The sequence below is a fragment of the Schistocerca nitens genome, unplaced genomic scaffold, assembly GCF_023898315.1.
Source record: "Schistocerca nitens isolate TAMUIC-IGC-003100 unplaced genomic scaffold, iqSchNite1.1 HiC_scaffold_421, whole genome shotgun sequence".
NCBI classification, from domain to species: domain Eukaryota; kingdom Metazoa; phylum Arthropoda; class Insecta; order Orthoptera; family Acrididae; genus Schistocerca; species Schistocerca nitens.
Genome location: NW_026045954.1, coordinates 527,333 through 551,634, shown reverse-complemented (window position 1 = coordinate 551,634; position 24,302 = coordinate 527,333). Strand labels below are relative to the sequence as shown.

Here is a 24,302-nt window from a genome sequence, read left to right as displayed (position 1 = left end):
TGTTTTGTTGTAAAGATGTTATCTTGTAACGATTTAATGTTAAAAAATAAATGTATAAATTTAACAAAAAATAAAAAAAAACTACGAAGCGCGTCCTTCCGGTGCATAATTTTTGGAACTCAGGATTGCATTCGCGCTAACCCGACGATTTGTCAATAACAAATAATGCGCCTGAGTTCGACCGAAAAGTATGATTTTGTGTGTCTTGGGATAAGAACCGAATGCGAATTCTGCCGTGCGCCTACATTTTACGGGCGCCAACGGCCATACCATGTTGACTACACGGTTCTCGTCCGATCACCGAAGTTAAGCAACATCGGGCCCGGTTAGTACTTGGATGGGTGACCGCCTGGGAACACCGGGTGCTGTTGGCCGCCCTTTATTTACTTGTTTTTTTATATACAGCCACCCCTGCCAGCCCTGTTTCCATACGACCTTTCTGAAGTGACAAAGATACTTCCTTAAGCATTTTAAACTACTGTAATGACCATAAGGTATGAAATTGCAGTAAATATCTCAGTTTGAGGGAGAATGTGCTAACCAAGTTCGCCAGGAAGTCTTTGAAAACGACAAAACAGTACGAATCGGCAGATATGTTCTGAAATACGTCAGCGCCTGTTGTTGTGTAGCGGTGTACAATTCTACTTCGATATGTAATCATAAATTTATTCTTTCGTCTCGTCTCGTCATCTCTGCAGACGTTTCTTGTGCTTGCGCTGTTATATGGGCCACGACCCGAGCGGCAGCGAGCGGCAGTCGAGCAAAGTCGGGACAAGTCGGGACGGGCGGGGACAGGGACAGCGATAGGAATGGTGCGGATGCACTGCAAATTACGCAAACATCTCGTCTGAGGCGGAGGCGAGGCGAGGAAGCTCACATCGCCAGCAGTGGCGCCCTCCAACAAGACACTGCCACACGCCGCACAGGCCATACGCCGGTCGGCCGCGCGCCAGCCATCCACTGGACACCAGGGACAAGATGCGTCTTCCGCGAGTGTCGAAGGCTGCACGCGCCAGCGGATGACAGGAGGTGCCACGAGCAGCTGTGCGTCTCACACACGCGGCGGCGCGCCGCTAACTCGGCAGTCGCTCCGCTGCACGTCGGATTGCGGAAGGAAGTGCTTACAATTACAATTCTGTTCATGTTTTGTTGTAAAGATGTTATCTTGTAACGATTTAATGTTAAAAAATAAATGTATAAATTTAACAAAAATAAAAAAAAACTACGAAGCGCGTCCTTCCGGTGCATAATTTTTGGAACTCAGGATTGCATTCGCGCTAACCCGACGATTTGTCAATAACAAATAATGCGCCTGAGTTCGACCGAAAAGTATGATTTTGTGTGTCTTGGGATAAGAACCGAATGCGAATTCTGCCGTGCGCCTACATTTTACGGGCGCCAACGGCCATACCATGTTGACTACACCGGTTCTCGTCCGATCACCGAAGTTAAGCAACATCGGGCCCGGTTAGTACTTGGATGGGTGACCGCCTGGGAACACCGGGTGCTGTTGGCCGCCCTTTATTTACTTGTTTTTTTATATACAGCCACCCCTGCCAGCCCTGTTTCCATACGACCTTTCTGAAGTGACAAAGATACTTCCTTAAGCATTTTAAACTACTGTAATGACCATAAGGTATGAAATTGCAGTAAATATCTCAGTTTGAGGGAGAATGTGCTAACCAAGTTCGCCAGGAAGTCTTTGAAAACGACAAAACAGTACGAATCGGCAGATATGTTCTGAAATACGTCAGCGCCTGTTGTTGTGTAGCGGTGTACAATTCCTACTTCGATATGTAATCATAAATTTATTCTTTCGTCTCGTCTCGTCATCTCCTGCAGACGTTTCTTGTGCTTGCGCTGTTATATGGGCCACGACCCGAGCGGCAGCGAGCGGCAGTCGAGCAAAGTCGGGACAAGTCGGGACGGGGCGGGGACAGGGACAGCGATAGGAATGGTGCGGATGCACTGCAAATTACGCAAACATCTCGTCTGAGGCGGAGGCGAGGCGAGGAAGCTCACATCGCCAGCAGTGGCGCCCTCCACAAGACACTGCCACACGCCGCACAGGCCATACGCCGGTCGGCCGCGCGCCAGCCATCCACTGGACACCAGGGACAAGATGCGTCTTCGCGAGTGTCGAAGGCTGCACGCGCCCAGCGGATGACAGGAGGTGCCACGAGCAGCTGTGCGTCTCACACACGCGCGGGCGCGCCCGCTAACTCGGCAGTCGCTCCGCTGGCACGTCGGATTGCGGAAGGAAGTGCTTACAATTACAATTCTGTTCATGTTTTGTTGTAAAGATGTTATCTTGTAACGATTTAATGTTAAAAAATAAATGTATAAATTTAACAAAAAATAAAAAAAAACTACGAAGCGCGTCCTTCCGGTGCATAATTTTTGGAACTCAGGATTGCATTCGCGCTAACCCGACGATTTGTCAATAACAAATAATGCGCCTGAGTTCGACCGAAAAGTATGATTTTGTGTGTCTTGGGATAAGAACCGAATGCGAATTCTGCCGTGCGCCTACATTTTACGGGCGCCAACGGCCATACCATGTTGACTACACCGGTTCTCGTCCGATCACCGAAGTTAAGCAACATCGGGCCCGGTTAGTACTTGGATGGGTGACCGCCTGGAACACCGGGTGCTGTTGGCCGCCCTTTATTTACTTGTTTTTTTATATACAGCCACCCCTGCCAGCCCTGTTTCCATACGACCTTTCTGAAGTGACAAAGATACTTCCTTAAGCATTTTAAACTACTGTAATGACCATAAGGTATGAAATTGCAGTAAATATCTCAGTTTGAGGGAGAATGTGCTAACCAAGTTCGCCAGGAAGTCTTTGAAAACGACAAAACAGTACGAATCGGCAGATATGTTCTGAAATACGTCAGCGCTGTTGTTGTGTAGCGGTGTACAATTCCTACTTCGATATGTAATCATAAATTTATTCTTTCGTCTCGTCTCGTCATCTCCTGCAGACGTTTCTTGTGCTTGCGCTGTTATATGGGCCACGACCCGAGCGGCAGCGAGCGGCAGTCGAGCAAAGTCGGGACAAGTCGGGACGGGGCGGGGGACAGGGACAGCGATAGAATGGTGCGGATGCACTGCAAATTACGCAAACATCTCGTCTGAGGCGGAGGCGAGGCGAGGAAGCTCACATCGCCAGCAGTGCGCCCTCCAACAAGACACTGCCACACGCCGCACAGGCCATACGCCGGTCGGCCGCGCGCCAGCCATCCACTGGACACCAGGGACAAGATGCGTCTTCCGCGAGTGTCGAAGGCTGCACGCGCCCAGCGGATGACAGGAGGTGCCACGAGCAGCTGTGCGTCTCACACACGCGGCGGCGCGCCCGCTAACTCGGCAGTCGCTCCGCTGGCACGTCGGATTGCGGAAGGAAGTGCTTACAATTACAATTCTGTTCATGTTTTGTTGTAAAGATGTTATCTTGTAACGATTTAATGTTAAAAAATAAATGTATAAATTTAACAAAAAATAAAAAAAAACTACGAAGCGCGTCCTTCGGTGCATAATTTTTGGAACTCAGGATTGCATTCGCGCTAACCCGACGATTTGTCAATAACAAATAATGCGCCTGAGTTCGACCGAAAAGTATGATTTTGTGTGTCTTGGGATAAGAACCGAATGCGAATTCTGCCGTGCGCCTACATTTTACGGGCGCCAACGGCCATACCATGTTGACTACACCGGTTCTCGTCCGATCACCGAAGTTAAGCAACATCGGGCCCGGTTAGTACTTGGATGGGTGACCGCCTGGGAACACCGGGTGCTGTTGGCCGCCCTTTATTTACTTGTTTTTTTATATACAGCCACCCCTGCCAGCCCTGTTTCCATACGACCTTTCTGAAGTGACAAAGATACTTCCTTAAGCATTTTAAACTACTGTAATGACCATAAGTATGAAATTGCAGTAAATATCTCAGTTTGAGGGAGAATGTGCTAACCAAGTTCGCCAGGAAGTCTTTGAAAACGACAAAACAGTACGAATCGGCAGATATGTTCTGAAATACGTCAGCGCCTGTTGTTGTGTAGCGGTGTACAATTCCTACTTCGATATGTAATCATAAATTTATTCTTTCGTCTCGTCTCGTCATCTCCTGCAGACGTTTCTTGTGCTTGCGCTGTTATATGGGCCACGACCGAGCGGCAGCGAGCGGCAGTCGAGCAAAGTCGGGACAAGTCGGGACGGGCGGGGACAGGGACAGCGATAGGAATGGTGCGGATGCACTGCAAATTACGCAAACATCTCGTCTGAGGCGGAGGCGAGGCGAGGAAGCTCACATCGCCAGCAGTGGCGCCCTCCAACAAGACACTGCCACACGCCGCACAGGCCATACGCCGGTCGGCCGCGCGCCAGCCATCCACTGGACACCAGGGACAAGATGCGTCTTCCGCGAGTGTCGAAGGCTGCACGCGCCAGCGGATGACAGGAGGTGCCACGAGCAGCTGTGCGTCTCACACACGCGGCGGCGCGCCCGCTAACTCGGCAGTCGCTCCGCTGGCACGTCGGATTGCGGAAGGAAGTGCTTACAATTACAATTCTGTTCATGTTTTGTTGTAAAGATGTTATCTTGTAACGATTTAATGTTAAAAAATAAATGTATAAATTTAACAAAAATAAAAAAAAACTACGAAGCGCGTCCTTCCGTGCATAATTTTTGGAACTCAGGATTGCATTCGCGCTAACCCGACGATTTGTCAATAACAAATAATGCGCCTGAGTTCGACCGAAAAGTATGATTTTGTGTGTCTTGGGATAAGAACCGAATGCGAATTCTGCCGTGCGCCTACATTTTACGGGCGCCAACGGCCATACCATGTTGACTACACCGGTTCTCGTCCGATCACCGAAGTTAAGCAACATCGGGCCCGGTTAGTACTTGGATGGGTGACCGCCTGGGAACACCGGGTGCTGTTGGCCGCCCTTTATTTACTTGTTTTTTTATATACAGCCACCCCTGCCAGCCCTGTTTCCATACGACCTTTCTGAAGTGACAAAGATACTTCCTTAAGCATTTTAAACTACTGTAATGACCATAAGGTATGAAATTGCAGTAAATATCTCAGTTTGAGGGAGAATGTGCTAACCAAGTTCGCCAGGAAGTCTTTGAAAACGACAAAACAGTACGAATCGGCAGATATGTTCTGAAATACGTCAGCGCCTGTTGTTGTGTAGCGGTGTACAATTCCTACTTCGATATGTAATCATAAATTTATTCTTTCGTCTCGTCTCGTCATCTCCTGCAGACGTTTCTTGTGCTTGCGCTGTTATATGGGCCACGACCCGAGCGGCAGCGAGCGGCAGTCGAGCAAAGTCGGGACAAGTCGGGACGGGGCGGGGACAGGGACAGCGATAGGAATGGTGCGGATGCACTGCAAATTACGCAAACATCTCGTCTGAGGCGGAGGCGAGGCGAGGAAGCTCACATCGCCAGCAGTGGCGCCCCTCCAACAAGACACTGCCACACGCCGCACAGGCCATACGCCGGTCGGCCGCGCGCCAGCCATCCACTGGACACCAGGGACAAGATGCGTCTTCCGCGAGTGTCGAAGGCTGCACGCGCCCAGCGGATGACAGGAGGTGCCACGAGCAGCTGTGCGTCTCACACACGCGGCGGCGCGCCCGCTAACTCGGCAGTCGCTCCGCTGGCACGTCGGATTGCGGAAGGAAGTGCTTACAATTACAATTCTGTTCATGTTTTGTTGTAAAGATGTTATCTTGTAACGATTTAATGTTAAAAAATAAATGTATAAATTTAACAAAAAATAAAAAAAACTACGAAGCGCGTCCTTCCGGTGCATAATTTTTGGAACTCAGGATTGCATTCGCGCTAACCCGACGATTTGTCAATAACAAATAATGCGCCTGAGTTCGACCGAAAAGTATGATTTTGTGTGTCTTGGGATAAGAACCGAATGCGAATTCTGCCGTGCGCCTACATTTTACGGGCGCCAACGGCCATACCATGTTGACTACACCGGTTCTCGTCCGATCACCGAAGTTAAGCAACATCGGGCCCGGTTAGTACTTGGATGGGTGACCGCCTGGGAACACCGGGTGCTGTTGGCCGCCCTTTATTTACTTGTTTTTTTATATACAGCCACCCCTGCCAGCCCTGTTTCCATACGACCTTTCTGAAGTGACAAAGATACTTCCTTAAGCATTTTAAACTACTGTAATGACCATAAGGTATGAAATTGCAGTAAATATCTCAGTTTGAGGGAGAATGTGCTAACCAAGTTCGCCAGGAAGTCTTTGAAAACGACAAAACAGTACGAATCGGCAGATATGTTCTGAAATACGTCAGCGCCTGTTGTTGTGTAGCGGTGTACAATTCCTACTTCGATATGTAATCATAAATTTATTCTTTCGTCTCGTCTCGTCATCTCCTGCAGACGTTTCTTGTGCTTGCGCTGTTATATGGGCCACGACCCGAGCGGCAGCGAGCGGCAGTCGAGCAAAGTCGGGACAAGTCGGGACGGGGCGGGGACAGGGACAGCGATAGGAATGGTGCGGATGCACTGCAAATTACGCAAACATCTCGTCTGAGGCGGAGGCGAGGCGAGGAAGCTCACATCGCCAGCAGTGGCGCCCTCCAACAAGACACTGCCACACGCCGCACAGGCCATACGCCGGTCGGCCGCGCGCCAGCCATCCACTGGACACCAGGGACAAGATGCGTCTTCCGCGAGTGTCGAAGGCTGCACGCGCCCAGCGGATGACAGGAGGTGCCACGAGCAGCTGTGCGTCTCACACACGCGGCGGCGCGCCCGCTAACTCGGCAGTCGCTCCGCTGGCACGTCGGATTGCGGAAGGAAGTGCTTACAATTACAATTCTGTTCATGTTTTGTTGTAAAGATGTTATCTTGTAACGATTTAATGTTAAAAAATAAATGTATAAATTTAACAAAAAATAAAAAAAACTACGAAGCGCGTCCTTCCGGTGCATAATTTTTGGAACTCAGGATTGCATTCGCGCTAACCCGACGATTTGTCAATAACAAATAATGCGCCTGAGTTCGACCGAAAAGTATGATTTTGTGTGTCTTGGGATAAGAACCGAATGCGAATTCTGCCGTGCGCCTACATTTTACGGGCGCCAACGGCCATACCATGTTGACTACACCGGTTCTCGTCCGATCACCGAAGTTAAGCAACATCGGGCCCGGTTAGTACTTGGATGGGTGACCGCCTGGGAACACCGGGTGCTGTTGGCCGCCCTTTATTTACTTGTTTTTTTATATACAGCCACCCCTGCCAGCCCTGTTTCCATACGACCTTTCTGAAGTGACAAAGATACTTCCTTAAGCATTTTAAACTACTGTAATGACCATAAGGTATGAAATTGCAGTAAATATCTCAGTTTGAGGGAGAATGTGCTAACCAAGTTCGCCAGGAAGTCTTTGAAAACGACAAAACAGTACGAATCGGCAGATATGTTCTGAAATACGTCAGCGCCTGTTGTTGTGTAGCGGTGTACAATTCCTACTTCGATATGTAATCATAAATTTATTCTTTCGTCTCGTCTCGTCATCTCCTGCAGACGTTTCTTGTGCTTGCGCTGTTATATGGGCCACGACCCGAGCGGCAGCGAGCGGCAGTCGAGCAAAGTCGGGACAAGTCGGGACGGGGCGGGGACAGGGACAGCGATAGGAATGGTGCGGATGCACTGCAAATTACGCAAACATCTCGTCTGAGGCGGAGGCGAGGCGAGGAAGCTCACATCGCCAGCAGTGGCGCCCTCCAACAAGACACTGCCACACGCCGCACAGGCCATACGCCGGTCGGCCGCGCGCCAGCCATCCACTGGACACCAGGGACAAGATGCGTCTTCCGCGAGTGTCGAAGGCTGCACGCGCCCAGCGGATGACAGGAGGTGCCACGAGCAGCTGTGCGTCTCACACACGCGGCGGCGCGCCCGCTAACTCGGCAGTCGCTCCGCTGGCACGTCGGATTGCGGAAGGAAGTGCTTACAATTACAATTCTGTTCATGTTTTGTTGTAAAGATGTTATCTTGTAACGATTTAATGTTAAAAAATAAATGTATAAATTTAACAAAAAATAAAAAAAACTACGAAGCGCGTCCTTCCGGTGCATAATTTTTGGAACTCAGGATTGCATTCGCGCTAACCCGACGATTTGTCAATAACAAATAATGCGCCTGAGTTCGACCGAAAAGTATGATTTTGTGTGTCTTGGGATAAGAACCGAATGCGAATTCTGCCGTGCGCCTACATTTTACGGGCGCCAACGGCCATACCATGTTGACTACACCGGTTCTCGTCCGATCACCGAAGTTAAGCAACATCGGGCCCGGTTAGTACTTGGATGGGTGACCGCCTGGGAACACCGGGTGCTGTTGGCCGCCCTTTATTTACTTGTTTTTTTATATACAGCCACCCCTGCCAGCCCTGTTTCCATACGACCTTTCTGAAGTGACAAAGATACTTCCTTAAGCATTTTAAACTACTGTAATGACCATAAGGTATGAAATTGCAGTAAATATCTCAGTTTGAGGGAGAATGTGCTAACCAAGTTCGCCAGGAAGTCTTTGAAAACGACAAAACAGTACGAATCGGCAGATATGTTCTGAAATACGTCAGCGCCTGTTGTTGTGTAGCGGTGTACAATTCCTACTTCGATATGTAATCATAAATTTATTCTTTCGTCTCGTCTCGTCATCTCCTGCAGACGTTTCTTGTGCTTGCGCTGTTATATGGGCCACGACCCGAGCGGCAGCGAGCGGCAGTCGAGCAAAGTCGGGACAAGTCGGGACGGGGCGGGGACAGGGACAGCGATAGGAATGGTGCGGATGCACTGCAAATTACGCAAACATCTCGTCTGAGGCGGAGGCGAGGCGAGGAAGCTCACATCGCCAGCAGTGGCGCCCTCCAACAAGACACTGCCACACGCCGCACAGGCCATACGCCGGTCGGCCGCGCGCCAGCCATCCACTGGACACCAGGGACAAGATGCGTCTTCCGCGAGTGTCGAAGGCTGCACGCGCCCAGCGGATGACAGGAGGTGCCACGAGCAGCTGTGCGTCTCACACACGCGGCGGCGCGCCCGCTAACTCGGCAGTCGCTCCGCTGGCACGTCGGATTGCGGAAGGAAGTGCTTACAATTACAATTCTGTTCATGTTTTGTTGTAAAGATGTTATCTTGTAACGATTTAATGTTAAAAAATAAATGTATAAATTTAACAAAAAATAAAAAAAACTACGAAGCGCGTCCTTCCGGTGCATAATTTTTGGAACTCAGGATTGCATTCGCGCTAACCCGACGATTTGTCAATAACAAATAATGCGCCTGAGTTCGACCGAAAAGTATGATTTTGTGTGTCTTGGGATAAGAACCGAATGCGAATTCTGCCGTGCGCCTACATTTTACGGGCGCCAACGGCCATACCATGTTGACTACACCGGTTCTCGTCCGATCACCGAAGTTAAGCAACATCGGGCCCGGTTAGTACTTGGATGGGTGACCGCCTGGGAACACCGGGTGCTGTTGGCCGCCCTTTATTTACTTGTTTTTTTATATACAGCCACCCCTGCCAGCCCTGTTTCCATACGACCTTTCTGAAGTGACAAAGATACTTCCTTAAGCATTTTAAACTACTGTAATGACCATAAGGTATGAAATTGCAGTAAATATCTCAGTTTGAGGGAGAATGTGCTAACCAAGTTCGCCAGGAAGTCTTTGAAAACGACAAAACAGTACGAATCGGCAGATATGTTCTGAAATACGTCAGCGCCTGTTGTTGTGTAGCGGTGTACAATTCCTACTTCGATATGTAATCATAAATTTATTCTTTCGTCTCGTCTCGTCATCTCCTGCAGACGTTTCTTGTGCTTGCGCTGTTATATGGGCCACGACCCGAGCGGCAGCGAGCGGCAGTCGAGCAAAGTCGGGACAAGTCGGGACGGGGCGGGGACAGGGACAGCGATAGGAATGGTGCGGATGCACTGCAAATTACGCAAACATCTCGTCTGAGGCGGAGGCGAGGCGAGGAAGCTCACATCGCCAGCAGTGGCGCCCTCCAACAAGACACTGCCACACGCCGCACAGGCCATACGCCGGTCGGCCGCGCGCCAGCCATCCACTGGACACCAGGGACAAGATGCGTCTTCCGCGAGTGTCGAAGGCTGCACGCGCCCAGCGGATGACAGGAGGTGCCACGAGCAGCTGTGCGTCTCACACACGCGGCGGCGCGCCCGCTAACTCGGCAGTCGCTCCGCTGGCACGTCGGATTGCGGAAGGAAGTGCTTACAATTACAATTCTGTTCATGTTTTGTTGTAAAGATGTTATCTTGTAACGATTTAATGTTAAAAAATAAATGTATAAATTTAACAAAAAATAAAAAAAACTACGAAGCGCGTCCTTCCGGTGCATAATTTTTGGAACTCAGGATTGCATTCGCGCTAACCCGACGATTTGTCAATAACAAATAATGCGCCTGAGTTCGACCGAAAAGTATGATTTTGTGTGTCTTGGGATAAGAACCGAATGCGAATTCTGCCGTGCGCCTACATTTTACGGGCGCCAACGGCCATACCATGTTGACTACACCGGTTCTCGTCCGATCACCGAAGTTAAGCAACATCGGGCCCGGTTAGTACTTGGATGGGTGACCGCCTGGGAACACCGGGTGCTGTTGGCCGCCCTTTATTTACTTGTTTTTTTATATACAGCCACCCCTGCCAGCCCTGTTTCCATACGACCTTTCTGAAGTGACAAAGATACTTCCTTAAGCATTTTAAACTACTGTAATGACCATAAGGTATGAAATTGCAGTAAATATCTCAGTTTGAGGGAGAATGTGCTAACCAAGTTCGCCAGGAAGTCTTTGAAAACGACAAAACAGTACGAATCGGCAGATATGTTCTGAAATACGTCAGCGCCTGTTGTTGTGTAGCGGTGTACAATTCCTACTTCGATATGTAATCATAAATTTATTCTTTCGTCTCGTCTCGTCATCTCCTGCAGACGTTTCTTGTGCTTGCGCTGTTATATGGGCCACGACCCGAGCGGCAGCGAGCGGCAGTCGAGCAAAGTCGGGACAAGTCGGGACGGGGCGGGGACAGGGACAGCGATAGGAATGGTGCGGATGCACTGCAAATTACGCAAACATCTCGTCTGAGGCGGAGGCGAGGCGAGGAAGCTCACATCGCCAGCAGTGGCGCCCTCCAACAAGACACTGCCACACGCCGCACAGGCCATACGCCGGTCGGCCGCGCGCCAGCCATCCACTGGACACCAGGGACAAGATGCGTCTTCCGCGAGTGTCGAAGGCTGCACGCGCCCAGCGGATGACAGGAGGTGCCACGAGCAGCTGTGCGTCTCACACACGCGGCGGCGCGCCCGCTAACTCGGCAGTCGCTCCGCTGGCACGTCGGATTGCGGAAGGAAGTGCTTACAATTACAATTCTGTTCATGTTTTGTTGTAAAGATGTTATCTTGTAACGATTTAATGTTAAAAAATAAATGTATAAATTTAACAAAAAATAAAAAAAACTACGAAGCGCGTCCTTCCGGTGCATAATTTTTGGAACTCAGGATTGCATTCGCGCTAACCCGACGATTTGTCAATAACAAATAATGCGCCTGAGTTCGACCGAAAAGTATGATTTTGTGTGTCTTGGGATAAGAACCGAATGCGAATTCTGCCGTGCGCCTACATTTTACGGGCGCCAACGGCCATACCATGTTGACTACACCGGTTCTCGTCCGATCACCGAAGTTAAGCAACATCGGGCCCGGTTAGTACTTGGATGGGTGACCGCCTGGGAACACCGGGTGCTGTTGGCCGCCCTTTATTTACTTGTTTTTTTATATACAGCCACCCCTGCCAGCCCTGTTTCCATACGACCTTTCTGAAGTGACAAAGATACTTCCTTAAGCATTTTAAACTACTGTAATGACCATAAGGTATGAAATTGCAGTAAATATCTCAGTTTGAGGGAGAATGTGCTAACCAAGTTCGCCAGGAAGTCTTTGAAAACGACAAAACAGTACGAATCGGCAGATATGTTCTGAAATACGTCAGCGCCTGTTGTTGTGTAGCGGTGTACAATTCCTACTTCGATATGTAATCATAAATTTATTCTTTCGTCTCGTCTCGTCATCTCCTGCAGACGTTTCTTGTGCTTGCGCTGTTATATGGGCCACGACCCGAGCGGCAGCGAGCGGCAGTCGAGCAAAGTCGGGACAAGTCGGGACGGGGCGGGGACAGGGACAGCGATAGGAATGGTGCGGATGCACTGCAAATTACGCAAACATCTCGTCTGAGGCGGAGGCGAGGCGAGGAAGCTCACATCGCCAGCAGTGGCGCCCTCCAACAAGACACTGCCACACGCCGCACAGGCCATACGCCGGTCGGCCGCGCGCCAGCCATCCACTGGACACCAGGGACAAGATGCGTCTTCCGCGAGTGTCGAAGGCTGCACGCGCCCAGCGGATGACAGGAGGTGCCACGAGCAGCTGTGCGTCTCACACACGCGGCGGCGCGCCCGCTAACTCGGCAGTCGCTCCGCTGGCACGTCGGATTGCGGAAGGAAGTGCTTACAATTACAATTCTGTTCATGTTTTGTTGTAAAGATGTTATCTTGTAACGATTTAATGTTAAAAAATAAATGTATAAATTTAACAAAAAATAAAAAAAACTACGAAGCGCGTCCTTCCGGTGCATAATTTTTGGAACTCAGGATTGCATTCGCGCTAACCCGACGATTTGTCAATAACAAATAATGCGCCTGAGTTCGACCGAAAAGTATGATTTTGTGTGTCTTGGGATAAGAACCGAATGCGAATTCTGCCGTGCGCCTACATTTTACGGGCGCCAACGGCCATACCATGTTGACTACACCGGTTCTCGTCCGATCACCGAAGTTAAGCAACATCGGGCCCGGTTAGTACTTGGATGGGTGACCGCCTGGGAACACCGGGTGCTGTTGGCCGCCCTTTATTTACTTGTTTTTTTATATACAGCCACCCCTGCCAGCCCTGTTTCCATACGACCTTTCTGAAGTGACAAAGATACTTCCTTAAGCATTTTAAACTACTGTAATGACCATAAGGTATGAAATTGCAGTAAATATCTCAGTTTGAGGGAGAATGTGCTAACCAAGTTCGCCAGGAAGTCTTTGAAAACGACAAAACAGTACGAATCGGCAGATATGTTCTGAAATACGTCAGCGCCTGTTGTTGTGTAGCGGTGTACAATTCCTACTTCGATATGTAATCATAAATTTATTCTTTCGTCTCGTCTCGTCATCTCCTGCAGACGTTTCTTGTGCTTGCGCTGTTATATGGGCCACGACCCGAGCGGCAGCGAGCGGCAGTCGAGCAAAGTCGGGACAAGTCGGGACGGGGCGGGGACAGGGACAGCGATAGGAATGGTGCGGATGCACTGCAAATTACGCAAACATCTCGTCTGAGGCGGAGGCGAGGCGAGGAAGCTCACATCGCCAGCAGTGGCGCCCTCCAACAAGACACTGCCACACGCCGCACAGGCCATACGCCGGTCGGCCGCGCGCCAGCCATCCACTGGACACCAGGGACAAGATGCGTCTTCCGCGAGTGTCGAAGGCTGCACGCGCCCAGCGGATGACAGGAGGTGCCACGAGCAGCTGTGCGTCTCACACACGCGGCGGCGCGCCCGCTAACTCGGCAGTCGCTCCGCTGGCACGTCGGATTGCGGAAGGAAGTGCTTACAATTACAATTCTGTTCATGTTTTGTTGTAAAGATGTTATCTTGTAACGATTTAATGTTAAAAAATAAATGTATAAATTTAACAAAAAATAAAAAAAACTACGAAGCGCGTCCTTCCGGTGCATAATTTTTGGAACTCAGGATTGCATTCGCGCTAACCCGACGATTTGTCAATAACAAATAATGCGCCTGAGTTCGACCGAAAAGTATGATTTTGTGTGTCTTGGGATAAGAACCGAATGCGAATTCTGCCGTGCGCCTACATTTTACGGGCGCCAACGGCCATACCATGTTGACTACACCGGTTCTCGTCCGATCACCGAAGTTAAGCAACATCGGGCCCGGTTAGTACTTGGATGGGTGACCGCCTGGGAACACCGGGTGCTGTTGGCCGCCCTTTATTTACTTGTTTTTTTATATACAGCCACCCCTGCCAGCCCTGTTTCCATACGACCTTTCTGAAGTGACAAAGATACTTCCTTAAGCATTTTAAACTACTGTAATGACCATAAGGTATGAAATTGCAGTAAATATCTCAGTTTGAGGGAGAATGTGCTAACCAAGTTCGCCAGGAAGTCTTTGAAAACGACAAAACAGTACGAATCGGCAGATATGTTCTGAAATACGTCAGCGCCTGTTGTTGTGTAGCGGTGTACAATTCCTACTTCGATATGTAATCATAAATTTATTCTTTCGTCTCGTCTCGTCATCTCCTGCAGACGTTTCTTGTGCTTGCGCTGTTATATGGGCCACGACCCGAGCGGCAGCGAGCGGCAGTCGAGCAAAGTCGGGACAAGTCGGGACGGGGCGGGGACAGGGACAGCGATAGGAATGGTGCGGATGCACTGCAAATTACGCAAACATCTCGTCTGAGGCGGAGGCGAGGCGAGGAAGCTCACATCGCCAGCAGTGGCGCCCTCCAACAAGACACTGCCACACGCCGCACAGGCCATACGCCGGTCGGCCGCGCGCCAGCCATCCACTGGACACCAGGGACAAGATGCGTCTTCCGCGAGTGTCGAAGGCTGCACGCGCCCAGCGGATGACAGGAGGTGCCACGAGCAGCTGTGCGTCTCACACACGCGGCGGCGCGCCCGCTAACTCGGCAGTCGCTCCGCTGGCACGTCGGATTGCGGAAGGAAGTGCTTACAATTACAATTCTGTTCATGTTTTGTTGTAAAGATGTTATCTTGTAACGATTTAATGTTAAAAAATAAATGTATAAATTTAACAAAAAATAAAAAAAACTACGAAGCGCGTCCTTCCGGTGCATAATTTTTGGAACTCAGGATTGCATTCGCGCTAACCCGACGATTTGTCAATAACAAATAATGCGCCTGAGTTCGACCGAAAAGTATGATTTTGTGTGTCTTGGGATAAGAACCGAATGCGAATTCTGCCGTGCGCCTACATTTTACGGGCGCCAACGGCCATACCATGTTGACTACACCGGTTCTCGTCCGATCACCGAAGTTAAGCAACATCGGGCCCGGTTAGTACTTGGATGGGTGACCGCCTGGGAACACCGGGTGCTGTTGGCCGCCCTTTATTTACTTGTTTTTTTATATACAGCCACCCCTGCCAGCCCTGTTTCCATACGACCTTTCTGAAGTGACAAAGATACTTCCTTAAGCATTTTAAACTACTGTAATGACCATAAGGTATGAAATTGCAGTAAATATCTCAGTTTGAGGGAGAATGTGCTAACCAAGTTCGCCAGGAAGTCTTTGAAAACGACAAAACAGTACGAATCGGCAGATATGTTCTGAAATACGTCAGCGCCTGTTGTTGTGTAGCGGTGTACAATTCCTACTTCGATATGTAATCATAAATTTATTCTTTCGTCTCGTCTCGTCATCTCCTGCAGACGTTTCTTGTGCTTGCGCTGTTATATGGGCCACGACCCGAGCGGCAGCGAGCGGCAGTCGAGCAAAGTCGGGACAAGTCGGGACGGGGCGGGGACAGGGACAGCGATAGGAATGGTGCGGATGCACTGCAAATTACGCAAACATCTCGTCTGAGGCGGAGGCGAGGCGAGGAAGCTCACATCGCCAGCAGTGGCGCCCTCCAACAAGACACTGCCACACGCCGCACAGGCCATACGCCGGTCGGCCGCGCGCCAGCCATCCACTGGACACCAGGGACAAGATGCGTCTTCCGCGAGTGTCGAAGGCTGCACGCGCCCAGCGGATGACAGGAGGTGCCACGAGCAGCTGTGCGTCTCACACACGCGGCGGCGCGCCCGCTAACTCGGCAGTCGCTCCGCTGGCACGTCGGATTGCGGAAGGAAGTGCTTACAATTACAATTCTGTTCATGTTTTGTTGTAAAGATGTTATCTTGTAACGATTTAATGTTAAAAAATAAATGTATAAATTTAACAAAAAATAAAAAAAACTACGAAGCGCGTCCTTCCGGCGCATAATTTTTGGAACTCAGGATTGCATTCGCGCTAACCCGACGATTTGTCAATAACAAATAATGCGCCTGAGTTCGACCGAAAAGTATGATTTTGTGTGTCTTGGGATAAGAACCGAATGCGAATTCTGCCGTGCGCCTACATTTTACGGGCGCCAACGGCCATACCATGTTGACTACACCGGTTCTCGTCCGATCACCGAAGTTAAGCAACATCGGGCCCGGTTAGTACTTGGATGGGTGACCGCCTGGGAACACCGGGTGCTGTTGGCCGCCCTTTATTTACTTGTTTTTTTATATACAGCCACCCCTGCCAGCCCTGTTTCCATACGACCTTTCTGAAGTGACAAAGATACTTCCTTAAGCATTTTAAACTACTGTAATGACCATAAGGTATGAAATTGCAGTAAATATCTCAGTTTGAGGGAGAATGTGCTAACCAAGTTCGCCAGGAAGTCTTTGAAAACGACAAAACAGTACGAATCGGCAGATATGTTCTGAAATACGTCAGCGCCTGTTGTTGTGTAGCGGTGTACAATTCCTACTTCGATATGTAATCATAAATTTATTCTTTCGTCTCGTCTCGTCATCTCCTGCAGACGTTTCTTGTGCTTGCGCTGTTATATGGGCCACGACCCGAGCGGCAGCGAGCGGCAGTCGAGCAAAGTCGGGACAAGTCGGGACGGGGCGGGGACAGGGACAGCGATAGGAATGGTGCGGATGCACTGCAAATTACGCAAACATCTCGTCTGAGGCGGAGGCGAGGCGAGGAAGCTCACATCGCCAGCAGTGGCGCCCTCCAACAAGACACTGCCACACGCCGCACAGGCCATACGCCGGTCGGCCGCGCGCCAGCCATCCACTGGACACCAGGGACAAGATGCGTCTTCCGCGAGTGTCGAAGGCTGCACGCGCCCAGCGGATGACAGGAGGTGCCACGAGCAGCTGTGCGTCTCACACACGCGGCGGCGCGCCCGCTAACTCGGCAGTCGCTCCGCTGGCACGTCGGATTGCGGAAGGAAGTGCTTACAATTACAATTCTGTTCATGTTTTGTTGTAAAGATGTTATCTTGTAACGATTTAATGTTAAAAAATAAATGTATAAATTTAACAAAAAATAAAAAAAACTACGAAGCGCGTCCTTCCGGTGCATAATTTTTGGAACTCAGGATTGCATTCGCGCTAACCCGACGATTTGTCAATAACAAATAATGCGCCTGAGTTCGACCGAAAAGTATGATTTTGTGTGTCTTGGGATAAGAACCGAATGCGAATTCTGCCGTGCGCCTACATTTTACGGGCGCCAACGGCCATACCATGTTGACTACACCGGTTCTCGTCCGATCACCGAAGTTAAGCAACATCGGGCCCGGTTAGTACTTGGATGGGTGACCGCCTGGGAACACCGGGTGCTGTTGGCCGCCCTTTATTTACTTGTTTTTTTATATACAGCCACCCCTGCCAGCCCTGTTTCCATACGACCTTTCTGAAGTGACAAAGATACTTCCTTAAGCATTTTAAACTACTGTAATGACCATAAGGTATGAAATTGCAGTAAATATCTCAGTTTGAGGGAGAATGTGCTAACCAAGTTCGCCAGGAAGTCTTTGAAAACGACAAAACAGTACGAATCGGCAGATATGTTCTGAAATACGTCAGCGCCTGTTGTTGTGTAGCGGTGTACAATTCCTACTTCGATATGTAATCATAAATTTATTCTTTCGTCTCGTCTCGTCATCTCCTGCAGACGTTTCTTGTGCTTGCGCTGTTATATGGGCCACGACCCGAGCGGCAGCGAGCGGCAGTCGAGCAAAGTCGGGACAAGTCGGGACGGGGCGGGGACAGGGACAGCGATAGGAATGGTGCGGATGCACTGCAAATTACGCAAACATCTCGTCTGAGGCGGAGGCGAGGCGAGGAAGCTCACATCGCCAGCAGTGGCGCCCTCCAACAAGACACTGCCACACGCCGCACAGGCCATACGCCGGTCGGCCGCGCGCCAGCCATCCACTGGACACCAGGGACAAGATGCGTCTTCCGCGAGTGTCGAAGGCTGCACGCGCCCAGCGGATGACAGGAGGTGCCACGAGCAGCTGTGCGTCTCACACACGCGGCGGCGCGCCCGCTAACTCGGCAGTCGCTCCGCTGGCACGTCGGATTGCGGAAGGAAGTGCTTACAATTACAATTCTGTTCATGTTTTGTTGTAAAGATGTTATCTTGTAACGATTTAATGTTAAAAAATAAATGTATAAATTTAACAAAAAATAAAAAAAACTACGAAGCGCGTCCTTCCGGTGCATAATTTTTGGAACTCAGGATTGCATTCGCGCTAACCCGACGATTTGTCAATAACAAATAATGCGCCTGAGTTCGACCGAAAAGTATGATTTTGTGTGTCTTGGGATAAGAACCGAATGCGAATTCTGCCGTGCGCCTACATTTTACGGGCGCCAACGGCCATACCATGTTGACTACACCGGTTCTCGTCCGATCACCGAAGTTAAGCAACATCGGGCCCGGTTAGTACTTGGATGGGTGACCGCCTGGGAACACCGGGTGCTGTTGGCCGCCCTTTATTTACTTGTTTTTTTATATACAGCCACCCCTGCCAGCCCTGTTTCCATACGACCTTTCTGAAGTGACAAAGATACTTCCTTAAGCATTTTAAACTACTGTAATGACCATAAGGTATGAAATTGCAGTAAATATCTCAGTTTGAGGGAGAATGTGCTAACCAAGTTCGCCAGGAAGTCTTTGAAAACGACAAAACAGTACGAATCGGCAGATATGTTCTGAAATACGTCAGCGCCTGTTGTTGTGTAGCGGTGTACAATTCCTACTTCGATATGTAATCATAAATTTATTCTTTCGTCTCGTCTCGTCATCTCCTGCAGACGTTTCTTGTGCTTGCGCTGTTATATGGGCCACGACCCGAGCGGCAGCGAGCGGCAGTCGAGCAAAGTCGGGACAAGTCGGGACGGGGCGGGGACAGGGACAGCGATAGGAATGGTGCGGATGCACTGCAAATTACGCAAACATCTCGTCTGAGGCGGAGGCGAGGCGAGGAAGCTCACATCGCCAGCAGTGGCGCCCTCCAACAAGACACTGCCACACGCCGCACAGGCCATACGCCGGTCGGCCGCGCGCCAGCCATCCACTGGACACCAGGGACAAGATGCGTCTTCCGCGAGTGTCGAAGGCTGCACGCGCCCAGCGGATGACAGGAGGTGCCACGAGCAGCTGTGCGTCTCACACACGCGGCGGCGCGCCCGCTAACTCGGCAGTCGCTCCGCTGGCACGTCGGATTGCGGAAGGAAGTGCTTACAATTACAATTCTGTTCATGTTTTGTTGTAAAGATGTTATCTTGTAACGATTTAATGTTAAAAAATAAATGTATAAATTTAACAAAAAATAAAAAAAACTACGAAGCGCGTCCTTCCGGTGCATAATTTTTGGAACTCAGGATTGCATTCGCGCTAACCCGACGATTTGTCAATAACAAATAATGCGCCTGAGTTCGACCGAAAAGTATGATTTTGTGTGTCTTGGGATAAGAACCGAATGCGAATTCTGCCGTGCGCCTACATTTTACGGGCGCCAACGGCCATACCATGTTGACTACACCGGTTCTCGTCCGATCACCGAAGTTAAGCAACATCGGGCCCGGTTAGTACTTGGATGGGTGACCGCCTGGGAACACCGGGTGCTGTTGGCCGCCCTTTATTTACTTGTTTTTTTATATACAGCCACCCCTGCCAGCCCTGTTTCCATACGACCTTTCTGAAGTGACAAAGATACTTCCTTAAGCATTTTAAACTACTGTAATGACCATAAGGTATGAAATTGCAGTAAATATCTCAGTTTGAGGGAGAATGTGCTAACCAAGTTCGCCAGGAAGTCTTTGAAAACGACAAAACAGTACGAATCGGCAGATATGTTCTGAAATACGTCAGCGCCTGTTGTTGTGTAGCGGTGTACAATTCCTACTTCGATATGTAATCATAAATTTATTCTTTCGTCTCGTCTCGTCATCTCCTGCAGACGTTTCTTGTGCTTGCGCTGTTATATGGGCCACGACCCGAGCGGCAGCGAGCGGCAGTCGAGCAAAGTCGGGACAAGTCGGGACGGGGCGGGGACAGGGACAGCGATAGGAATGGTGCGGATGCACTGCAAATTACGCAAACATCTCGTCTGAGGCGGAGGCGAGGCGAGGAAGCTCACATCGCCAGCAGTGGCGCCCTCCAACAAGACACTGCCACACGCCGCACAGGCCATACGCCGGTCGGCCGCGCGCCAGCCATCCACTGGACACCAGGGACAAGATGCGTCTTCCGCGAGTGTCGAAGGCTGCACGCGCCCAGCGGATGACAGGAGGTGCCACGAGCAGCTGTGCGTCTCACACACGCGGCGGCGCGCCCGCTAACTCGGCAGTCGCTCCGCTGGCACGTCGGATTGCGGAAGGAAGTGCTTACAATTACAATTCTGTTCATGTTTTGTTGTAAAGATGTTATCTTGTAACGATTTAATGTTAAAAAATAAATGTATAAATTTAACAAAAAATAAAAAAAACTACGAAGCGCGTCCTTCCGGTGCATAATTTTTGGAACTCAGGATTGCATTCGCGCTAACCCGACGATTTGTCAATAACAAATAATGCGCCTGAGTTCGACCGAAAAGTATGATTTTGTGTGTCTTGGGATAAGAACCGAATGCGAATTCTGCCGTGCGCCTACATTTTACGGGCGCCAACGGCCATACCATGTTGACTACACCGGTTCTCGTCCGATCACCGAAGTTAAGCAACATCGGGCCCGGTTAGTACTTGGATGGGTGACCGCCTGGGAACACCGGGTGCTGTTGGCCGCCCTTTATTTACTTGTTTTTTTATATACAGCCACCCCTGCCAGCCCTGTTTCCATACGACCTTTCTGAAGTGACAAAGATACTTCCTTAAGCATTTTAAACTACTGTAATGACCATAAGGTATGAAATTGCAGTAAATATCTCAGTTTGAGGGAGAATGTGCTAACCAAGTTCGCCAGGAAGTCTTTGAAAACGACAAAACAGTACGAATCGGCAGATATGTTCTGAAATACGTCAGCGCCTGTTGTTGTGTAGCGGTGTACAATTCCTACTTCGATATGTAATCATAAATTTATTCTTTCGTCTCGTCTCGTCATCTCCTGCAGACGTTTCTTGTGCTTGCGCTGTTATATGGGCCACGACCCGAGCGGCAGCGAGCGGCAGTCGAGCAAAGTCGGGACAAGTCGGGACGGGGCGGGGACAGGGACAGCGATAGGAATGGTGCGGATGCACTGCAAATTACGCAAACATCTCGTCTGAGGCGGAGGCGAGGCGAGGAAGCTCACATCGCCAGCAGTGGCGCCCTCCAACAAGACACTGCCACACGCCGCACAGGCCATACGCCGGTCGGCCGCGCGCCAGCCATCCACTGGACACCAGGGACAAGATGCGTCTTCCGCGAGTGTCGAAGGCTGCACGCGCCCAGCGGATGACAGGAGGTGCCACGAGCAGCTGTGCGTCTCACACACGCGGCGGCGCGCCCGCTAACTCGGCAGTCGCTCCGCTGGCACGTCGGATTGCGGAAGGAAGTGCTTACAATTACAATTCTGTTCATGTTTTGTTGTAAAGATGTTATCTTGTAACGATTTAATGTTAAAAAATAAATGTATAAATTTAACAAAAAATAAAAAAAACTACGAAGCGCGTCCTTCCGGTGCATAATTTTTGGAACTCAGGATTGCATTCGCGCTAACCCGACGATTTGTCAATAACAAATAATGCGCCTGAGTTCGACCGAAAAGTATGATTTTGTGTGTCTTGGGATAAGAACCGAATGCGAATTCTGCCGTGCGCCTACATTTTACGGGCGCCAACGGCCATACCATGTTGACTACACCGGTTCTCGTCCGATCACCGAAGTTAAGCAACATCGGGCCCGGTTAGTACTTGGATGGGTGACCGCCTGGGAACACCGGGTGCTGTTGGCCGCCCTTTATTTACTTGTTTTTTTATATACAGCCACCCCTGCCAGCCCTGTTTCCATACGACCTTTCTGAAGTGACAAAGATACTTCCTTAAGCATTTTAAACTACTGTAATGACCATAAGGTATGAAATTGCAGTAAATATCTCAGTTTGAGGGAGAATGTGCTAACCAAGTTCGCCAGGAAGTCTTTGAAAACGACAAAACAGTACGAATCGGCAGATATGTTCTGAAATACGTCAGCGCCTGTTGTTGTGTAGCGGTGTACAATTCCTACTTCGATATGTAATCATAAATTTATTCTTTCGTCTCGTCTCGTCATCTCCTGCAGACGTTTCTTGTGCTTGCGCTGTTATATGGGCCACGACCCGAGCGGCAGCGAGCGGCAGTCGAGCAAAGTCGGGACAAGTCGGGACGGGGCGGGGACAGGGACAGCGATAGGAATGGTGCGGATGCACTGCAAATTACGCAAACATCTCGTCTGAGGCGGAGGCGAGGCGAGGAAGCTCACATCGCCAGCAGTGGCGCCCTCCAACAAGACACTGCCACACGCCGCACAGGCCATACGCCGGTCGGCCGCGCGCCAGCCATCCACTGGACACCAGGGACAAGATGCGTCTTCCGCGAGTGTCGAAGGCTGCACGCGCCCAGCGGATGACAGGAGGTGCCACGAGCAGCTGTGCGTCTCACACACGCGGCGGCGCGCCCGCTAACTCGGCAGTCGCTCCGCTGGCACGTCGGATTGCGGAAGGAAGTGCTTACAATTACAATTCTGTTCATGTTTTGTTGTAAAGATGTTATCTTGTAACGATTTAATGTTAAAAAATAAATGTATAAATTTAACAAAAAATAAAAAAAAACTACGAAGCGCGTCCTTCCGGTGCATAATTTTTGGAACTCAGGATTGCATTCGCGCTAACCCGACGATTTGTCAATAACAAATAATGCGCCTGAGTTCGACCGAAAAGTATGATTTTGTGTGTCTTGGGATAAGAACCGAATGCGAATTCTGCCGTGCGCCTACATTTTACGGGCGCCAACGGCCATACCATGTTGACTACACCGGTTCTCGTCCGATCACCGAAGTTAAGCAACATCGGGCCCGGTTAGTACTTGGATGGGTGACCGCCTGGGAACACCGGGTGCTGTTGGCCGCCCTTTATTTACTTGTTTTTTTTATATACAGCCACCCCTGCCAGCCCTGTTTCCATACGACCTTTCTGAAGTGACAAAGATACTTCCTTAAGCATTTTAAACTACTGTAATGACCATAAGGTATGAAATTGCAGTAAATATCTCAGTTTGAGGGAGAATGTGCTAACCAAGTTCGCCAGGAAGTCTTTGAAAACGACAAAACAGTACGAATCGGCAGATATGTTCTGAAATACGTCAGCGCCTGTTGTTGTGTAGCGGTGTACAATTCCTACTTCGATATGTAATCATAAATTTATTCTTTCGTCTCGTCTCGTCATCTCCTGCAGACGTTTCTTGTGCTTGCGCTGTTATATGGGCCACGACCCGAGCGGCAGCGAGCGGCAGTCGAGCAAAGTCGGGACAAGTCGGGACGGGGCGGGGACAGGGACAGCGATAGGAATGGTGCGGATGCACTGCAAATTACGCAAACATCTCGTCTGAGGCGGAGGCGAGGCGAGGAAGCTCACATCGCCAGCAGTGGCGCCCTCCAACAAGACACTGCCACACGCCGCACAGGCCATACGCCGGTCGGCCGCGCGCCAGCCATCCACTGGACACCAGGGACAAGATGCGTCTTCCGCGAGTGTCGAAGGCTGCACGCGCCCAGCGGATGACAGGAGGTGCCACGAGCAGCTGTGCGTCTCACACACGCGGCGGCGCGCCCGCTAACTCGGCAGTCGCTCCGCTGGCACGTCGGATTGCGGAAGGAAGTGCTTACAATTACAATTCTGTTCATGTTTTGTTGTAAAGATGTTATCTTGTAACGATTTAATGTTAAAAAATAAATGTATAAATTTAACAAAAAATAAAAAAAACTACGAAGCGCGTCCTTCCGGTGCATAATTTTTGGAACTCAGGATTGCATTCGCGCTAACCCGACGATTTGTCAATAACAAATAATGCGCCTGAGTTCGACCGAAAAGTATGATTTTGTGTGTCTT

General features: G+C 50.1%; 21 non-coding genes across 21 annotated transcripts; all 21 read left to right on the top strand.

Annotated features, from left to right (window-relative positions):
- Nucleotides 1-256: 256 nt before the first annotated feature.
- Nucleotides 257-374, top strand: LOC126231924 (5S ribosomal RNA). The gene has a single exon (XR_007544494.1). It is a non-coding gene; the product is annotated as a 5S ribosomal RNA (ribosomal RNA).
- Nucleotides 375-1,397: 1,023 nt separating this feature from the next.
- On the top strand, nucleotides 1,398-1,516 carry LOC126231946 (5S ribosomal RNA). The gene has a single exon (XR_007544512.1). It is a non-coding gene; the product is annotated as a 5S ribosomal RNA (ribosomal RNA).
- A 1,028-nt stretch (nucleotides 1,517-2,544) lies between these two features.
- LOC126231925 (5S ribosomal RNA) lies at nucleotides 2,545-2,662 on the top strand. Its single transcript, XR_007544495.1, has one exon. It is a non-coding gene; the product is annotated as a 5S ribosomal RNA (ribosomal RNA).
- Nucleotides 2,663-3,689: 1,027 nt separating this feature from the next.
- On the top strand, nucleotides 3,690-3,808 carry LOC126231945 (5S ribosomal RNA). Its single transcript, XR_007544511.1, has one exon. It is a non-coding gene; the product is annotated as a 5S ribosomal RNA (ribosomal RNA).
- A 1,024-nt stretch (nucleotides 3,809-4,832) lies between these two features.
- LOC126231944 (5S ribosomal RNA) lies at nucleotides 4,833-4,951 on the top strand. The gene has a single exon (XR_007544510.1). It is a non-coding gene; the product is annotated as a 5S ribosomal RNA (ribosomal RNA).
- Nucleotides 4,952-5,981: 1,030 nt separating this feature from the next.
- On the top strand, nucleotides 5,982-6,100 carry LOC126231943 (5S ribosomal RNA). Its single transcript, XR_007544509.1, has one exon. It is a non-coding gene; the product is annotated as a 5S ribosomal RNA (ribosomal RNA).
- Nucleotides 6,101-7,129: 1,029 nt separating this feature from the next.
- Nucleotides 7,130-7,248, top strand: LOC126231940 (5S ribosomal RNA). The gene has a single exon (XR_007544507.1). It is a non-coding gene; the product is annotated as a 5S ribosomal RNA (ribosomal RNA).
- A 1,029-nt stretch (nucleotides 7,249-8,277) lies between these two features.
- LOC126231939 (5S ribosomal RNA) lies at nucleotides 8,278-8,396 on the top strand. The gene has a single exon (XR_007544506.1). It is a non-coding gene; the product is annotated as a 5S ribosomal RNA (ribosomal RNA).
- Nucleotides 8,397-9,425: 1,029 nt separating this feature from the next.
- On the top strand, nucleotides 9,426-9,544 carry LOC126231934 (5S ribosomal RNA). Its single transcript, XR_007544503.1, has one exon. It is a non-coding gene; the product is annotated as a 5S ribosomal RNA (ribosomal RNA).
- Nucleotides 9,545-10,573: 1,029 nt separating this feature from the next.
- Nucleotides 10,574-10,692, top strand: LOC126231922 (5S ribosomal RNA). The gene has a single exon (XR_007544492.1). It is a non-coding gene; the product is annotated as a 5S ribosomal RNA (ribosomal RNA).
- Nucleotides 10,693-11,721: 1,029 nt separating this feature from the next.
- Nucleotides 11,722-11,840, top strand: LOC126231909 (5S ribosomal RNA). The gene has a single exon (XR_007544481.1). It is a non-coding gene; the product is annotated as a 5S ribosomal RNA (ribosomal RNA).
- Nucleotides 11,841-12,869: 1,029 nt separating this feature from the next.
- On the top strand, nucleotides 12,870-12,988 carry LOC126231896 (5S ribosomal RNA). Its single transcript, XR_007544470.1, has one exon. It is a non-coding gene; the product is annotated as a 5S ribosomal RNA (ribosomal RNA).
- Nucleotides 12,989-14,017: 1,029 nt separating this feature from the next.
- LOC126231884 (5S ribosomal RNA) lies at nucleotides 14,018-14,136 on the top strand. Its single transcript, XR_007544459.1, has one exon. It is a non-coding gene; the product is annotated as a 5S ribosomal RNA (ribosomal RNA).
- A 1,029-nt stretch (nucleotides 14,137-15,165) lies between these two features.
- LOC126231872 (5S ribosomal RNA) lies at nucleotides 15,166-15,284 on the top strand. The gene has a single exon (XR_007544448.1). It is a non-coding gene; the product is annotated as a 5S ribosomal RNA (ribosomal RNA).
- A 1,029-nt stretch (nucleotides 15,285-16,313) lies between these two features.
- On the top strand, nucleotides 16,314-16,432 carry LOC126231860 (5S ribosomal RNA). The gene has a single exon (XR_007544437.1). It is a non-coding gene; the product is annotated as a 5S ribosomal RNA (ribosomal RNA).
- A 1,029-nt stretch (nucleotides 16,433-17,461) lies between these two features.
- On the top strand, nucleotides 17,462-17,580 carry LOC126231848 (5S ribosomal RNA). The gene has a single exon (XR_007544426.1). It is a non-coding gene; the product is annotated as a 5S ribosomal RNA (ribosomal RNA).
- Nucleotides 17,581-18,609: 1,029 nt separating this feature from the next.
- LOC126231978 (5S ribosomal RNA) lies at nucleotides 18,610-18,728 on the top strand. Its single transcript, XR_007544541.1, has one exon. It is a non-coding gene; the product is annotated as a 5S ribosomal RNA (ribosomal RNA).
- Nucleotides 18,729-19,757: 1,029 nt separating this feature from the next.
- LOC126231966 (5S ribosomal RNA) lies at nucleotides 19,758-19,876 on the top strand. The gene has a single exon (XR_007544530.1). It is a non-coding gene; the product is annotated as a 5S ribosomal RNA (ribosomal RNA).
- A 1,029-nt stretch (nucleotides 19,877-20,905) lies between these two features.
- LOC126231954 (5S ribosomal RNA) lies at nucleotides 20,906-21,024 on the top strand. The gene has a single exon (XR_007544519.1). It is a non-coding gene; the product is annotated as a 5S ribosomal RNA (ribosomal RNA).
- Nucleotides 21,025-22,053: 1,029 nt separating this feature from the next.
- Nucleotides 22,054-22,172, top strand: LOC126231941 (5S ribosomal RNA). Its single transcript, XR_007544508.1, has one exon. It is a non-coding gene; the product is annotated as a 5S ribosomal RNA (ribosomal RNA).
- Nucleotides 22,173-23,202: 1,030 nt separating this feature from the next.
- Nucleotides 23,203-23,321, top strand: LOC126231841 (5S ribosomal RNA). The gene has a single exon (XR_007544420.1). It is a non-coding gene; the product is annotated as a 5S ribosomal RNA (ribosomal RNA).
- Nucleotides 23,322-24,302: the final 981 nt, after the last annotated feature.